The sequence below is a fragment of the Nannospalax galili genome, unplaced genomic scaffold (genome assembly GCF_000622305.1).
Source record: "Nannospalax galili isolate Female #2095 unplaced genomic scaffold, S.galili_v1.0 scaffold575, whole genome shotgun sequence".
Lineage (NCBI taxonomy): Eukaryota > Metazoa > Chordata > Mammalia > Rodentia > Spalacidae > Nannospalax > Nannospalax galili.
The window spans coordinates 924737-930214 of NW_008335442.1; the positions used below are offsets into that span (position 1 = coordinate 924737).

Genomic DNA, 5478 nt, shown 5'->3' on the forward strand with positions numbered 1-5478 from the left:
CAAATAAATAAATTATATATTAATTAACTGTATAAAATTAAATAATCTACAGATGATTTAAAATATACAGGAAGACATGCATAGATAACGTGTAAATATTGTACTGTCTTATATGAAGGACTTGAGTATCTGTGGAGTTTTTTATCTTCAAAAAGTCTTGAAACCAATTTCCCATGGATACCGAGTGACAAGTATAATTCATATCATTAATGACTTCATTACCTTACAGAATATGTTTCAAAATTGTGAGACTACATCCTTCAGAGCCCGGATACTTTGGGTAATGAATCTGACTTTTTAGACCCCTGTACATGTAAGTACACAGTTTATATGTTTATTCATTTCCTTTCTGAAATCATAACTACATATGCACCCTATTTATCCACTAAATTCACAGAAATGTAGTACATGGCCCCTGGTCTGGAAATGGGATAAAATATTTGAAATAAGGTCATATTGGCTGCAGTAATGGTAACTTTTTAAAGTTTTTAAAGACCTTCAGAAGCATTATCAAAACTATGCTATTCCTTTTTGCAGATTGAATTTATAAATATAAGCTCAAATTCTATCCCATTTATAGACTGACAAGCTTTTTCACATAGAATAATCCACCTCTGCTAAAATGTCAAATGACATTTCCTCACAATCTACTTATATTAGAATTAGTTACAAGTTGAAATGCTAACTAAGAATAATCCCTAATTGTTTCCAAGTAAAAATGCTAACTAAGTAAGATCTGTCACCTGGTATTGCAGTTCAGTGAGGATAGGATGGGTTTTATTTTAAGAAGTTATATTGGAACAGTTTGGATAGGCATATGAATAAAAGTGTAACTCACTATTATATCAATCTCTATTCTAAAAATCCCAAGGAGATTGCTGATATAAGTAAGAAAGACAAAACAGTATATATTTCCCCACCCGGCTTCCAAGTGAAAACATTTTTAAACAGGCAAAGATTTCTTAAACAGGATATAAAATCATAAATATAAACAAATTAGATAGTGTTATATCAAAATTAAGGAATTAGAGTTATCAAAATCAAAGTAAAGGGCCATTTACAAACTGGTAGATAATATTCATGATACATGAATCCAAAATAAACTCAACATTCTGAACTACTACTGACCAAGATAGACACTGTAACAGAAAATTGGCAAAATAATTTTTAAACTTGACCAATTTTAAATTCATGTCAATCTGCGAGGTGTAGATAATGGGGAATCTTAAAGACAGTGGAGATCAGCACAGTATACTCTATGAAAACAACCACTGTTACTTGTTTACTGAAGTAAAGCTAAAGACATCTATTATGAATGGAAATATTGAAATTCTCAGCAGAAAGTATAAAAATTTGAGGCTGGTGTGGTGGTGCACGCCTTTAATCCCAGCACCCAGAAAGTAGAGGCAGGCAAATCTCTATGAGATCAAGGCCAGTCTAGTTTCCATAGGGCGTTCCAAGACAGTTGGGGTTACAGGGAGACCCTGCCTCAAAAAGACCAAAAAAATGAAAATTTAAAATGAAAAGTACAATGTCTGAACATTTTTAATTCTTTTTATTCATTTTTTTGATTCCCCTCTCCTTTGGGCACCCCCTTACTATCTTCCCTGTATAATTTTATGTACCATAGTATATATTCACATATATGCATATACATATATACGTATGTATATAAAGGCCTATAGAGTCAAATTTGTGTCCTCAAATGTCCTATGATGTGGGTTCATTCACTGGAACCTGGTTAACCTACCAAGTGTTTCACCCCTTTTTTTTTTTTTGGCCTTTTGGAAACAGGGTCTCCCTGTAGCCACAGCTGTCTGGAACTCATTATGTAGACCAGGCTGACCTTGAACTCACAGAGAGCCACCTCTGCCTCCCAAGTGCTGGGATTAAATGAGACTGACTCTCCTCCCTCCAGTAGCTACCAGTTGTCAACACTACCTCGGGTAAGGCTTGGGTTTCTGACCCATTTCCCCACTTCTATGCTGAGGTTTTGTCTGGCTTGAGCTTACATGGAACTTATGCATGCCGTCACCATTGCTGTAAATTCATAGGAGTGACTGCCCAGCTGTGTGGAAACCTCTGTTTCCTTGTGATCATCCACCACCTCTGGCTCTCAGTCTTTCTACCCCCTCTTCCACAATGATCCCTGAGCCTGGAGAAGCAGAAGTTTGATACAGGTGTCCTATTCAGGGATAAGCATTCTGCAGCTTCTTATTCTCTGCACATTGGCCAATCATGGGTTTTCTGTATTTATCAACTGATGTATAAGGAAGCATCTCTAGTGAGAGCTGAGTGATTTATTAATCTAAGGGTATAACAATAAGTCATTATGAGTCATTTTAATATTATGTCTATTTAGCAGAATAGCAGTATTAGGCTCTCCCTTATGACTTGGGATCTATCTAGCCTCAGGTTCCTAGGCTTGATATCAGTGTTAGATGTGGACTCCATCTTGTGAAGCATACCTTAAATTCAATTAGAAAGTGGTTGGTTATTCCCATAATATTTGTGCCACTATTGCACCAGTGGGTATATCTTGCTAGGCCAGTTGTTGTAGTTGCCAGAATTCACAGGTGGGCAAGACTAATGATTAATTTTCTCTTTAGGTACCATGCATAGCACCTTCTAGCACTATGATAGCTAGTCAGTAAGGATGAGGTTTTGAAGTCAGCACCAGCTTGTTTTGACTTGTTTCTTCTACAGTTCATGTATGAAGTAGCTACAGCAATAGTTTTACACTGAATGGAGTAACTAAGAGCAGAGACAATGGCCAGTATTGATGGAGGGTCTTTGTAACCCCTGGTCAACAGGTTCTAGAGAGGGAGGCCATTCCTGGCATTGTACTTTTTACTTTGCTAGCCTATGGCAGAGAGAATAGTTAGTGAACTTGATGACAGCTCAATAAATAGTATTTAGTATGAAGAACAAAAAGAAAGAACATTTTGAGTGAACAAAGCCTCAGGTACTGGTTTCCTAGTGTGCTTCTGGATACTAGAATAGGGCTGGCCAGGATCATTGGGAGGTGAAGCAGTGGTATCTAGCTATGCAGCAGGTAGAAAGTGAATGCTGAGAGGGCAGCTGGCCCAATGCCTAGTTGCCGTGGCCACCCGCACGTGTGTGTCGTGGGGCAGCACAGGATCTGTGTCCTGCGGACCTGTTAAGGCCGCTATTCGGGTGAAGTTGGAGCAAGCCGGAAGCCCCGAAGTACTGGAATTGTGCAGCAAGAGCGGTGGCCACACAGTCCCACCAGGCAGCAGGAGGCATTTCCGAGTGGCCATGGTCAACTCTGGTTTCTAGGGACTGAGACCCTTGCAACGGCACTGTATGGTCCATACAGCACTGTGAGAGGAGCTGGCCCAACTGGTTATGCATGCTGACTATCCAGGCCCAGACCCTGCCCAGTAGAGGGAGAACTTACAGTTGGACACTAGTCGCCCCTGCTTGGATGGAAGCAAGAAAACTCAAGGAACCCCCTAATACAGAGGGAGGGAATGATCTGAATGAGCTGAGTGAGAATATACTACTAAACCACCTTGATTTGTAAGGGTGAGGACCCCTGGGTGCCCCTCTGTTAGTACATACCATTCAGAGGTAGCAATTTCAGCTAAAAGGCAAGCTAGTCCAGACCAGCCACTCTTGCATGGACTAGTTCAGAAGGGCTGCCCACTTGTTCAATGTTAAATTGTGACCAAGGTGCTGCACCAGTCCTGGTGAATGGGAAACAACCTTGAACATTAAAAGAGAAGTTCCATTGAAAAAATAAAAAGTCTCAAGTACTACGAAATGGTATTAAAAATTTGTTGGGCTTTTAAGTGCCAGAAGGAGATGTGAAAGGAATTGGTATTTAAAAAAATATACTCAAAGAGGGGCTGGAGAGATGACTCAGCAGTTAAGAGCACTGGCTGCTCTTGTAGAGGACCCAGGTTCAATTCCCAGCACCCATATGGTGGCTAACAAGCATCTGTAACTCCAGTTCCAGAAGATCCAGATGCCCTCGTCTGACCTCTGCAGGCATTGCAGGACATTGGTGCACCCAGCTACATGCCGGCATTGCACTCATACACATAAAATAAAACTAATAAAATATTTTTAAAACACTCAAAGAAATAATAATTGAGAACTTTATAATTTATTATATAATTTTCCAAATTCAAGAATCTTTATAAATGACAAATAAGATAAACCAAGTGAAAACCAAAACCAAGATGCAGAATTGCTGAAGCCAAAGGTAAAGAAAAAAACTTGAGCAAGGATAGTGACACATGGCTATAATCCCATCACTTGGGAGCTGGAGACAGAAGGATCAAGAGATCAAGCTCATCCTCAGCAATGTATCAGGTTCAAGGCCAGCCTGGGCTGCAGGAGACAGAGAGAGCTAGAGAGAGAGAGAGAGAGAGAGAGAGAGAGAGAGAGAGAGAGATCTAGTGAGACAGAAACAGAGAGACACAGAGAAACAAAGGAAACAGCCTTAAGAGCAGCCACAGAACAACATACTATATACACGGGAACACTTTAAGGAATGGCAAATTTCTTATCAGGAAATTTGGAGATAATAAAGTGGAACAACATCTTCAGTGTACTAAAAGAAAGAAAGCAGTGAACTAAAATTCTGTGTCTATAAATATCATTCAAGAATGAAAGCAAAATAGGAATTCTTGCATGAAGGAATACTTGAAGAATTTATCATCAGCAGACCTGTACTAAAATAAACACTACATTTCTGGAAGTTCCTCAGGCTGAAATAAAATGATACCAGGGTGAAAATGGGCTTTAAGAATGAAGAAAGAGGGGCTGGAGAGTGGCTCAGCAGTTAAGAGCAGTGGCTGTTCTTGCAGAAGACTGGGGTTTGAATCCCAGTACCCACATGGTGGCTAAGAACCATCTGTAACTCCAGTTTCAGGAGATCTGATGCCCTCTTCTGCCCTCCAAGGGCATTGCACTGCATGGGTGCTCTTACACACATGTGGACAAAATACTCATACACAACATAAAAATAAGTCAAAAGGATTTTTTAAAAAGAATGAAGAATGAAGAATGTCCTGTAATGGTGGTGGGTCATCTGACCTCTTGATTAAGGAGGCCAAGGTGACACCACCAGATGGACTTGAACCAGTGTCCAGTCTATAAAGAGGAGGATCAACACGGAGGAATCATTTCCTTCATGCTTCCAAGAGAAGCCAACAATGGTCGAGCAGGACCTTTGACTTATCTTCACATAGATGGAACTGGTAAAAGAAAGGAGCCAGGGGCTCCTCCCAAGCCCATGGGACCCCTGAGGAACAGATCCTCAAACGACCTCAAGAGTAAAAACAAATCAGTTTATCTGGTCCAATTGTATGTCCTTAAACACCCAAAAGGGAAGTATAACCAAAGATTAAAGGGGCCAATATAATTTCATAAGAGCATACATATATATATAACTAAAAGTTACTTGACAAACAGCAAAGCCAGACAGGCGACACCTTCAGTTGAGAT

At 40.0% G+C, this 5478-nt stretch overlaps 1 pseudogene; it reads left to right on the forward strand.

Annotated features, from left to right (window-relative positions):
• The first annotated feature begins 3066 nt into the window (after positions 1–3066).
• LOC103731786 lies at positions 3067–3480 on the forward strand (annotated as a pseudogene).
• The last annotated feature ends 1998 nt before the right edge of the window (positions 3481–5478 follow it).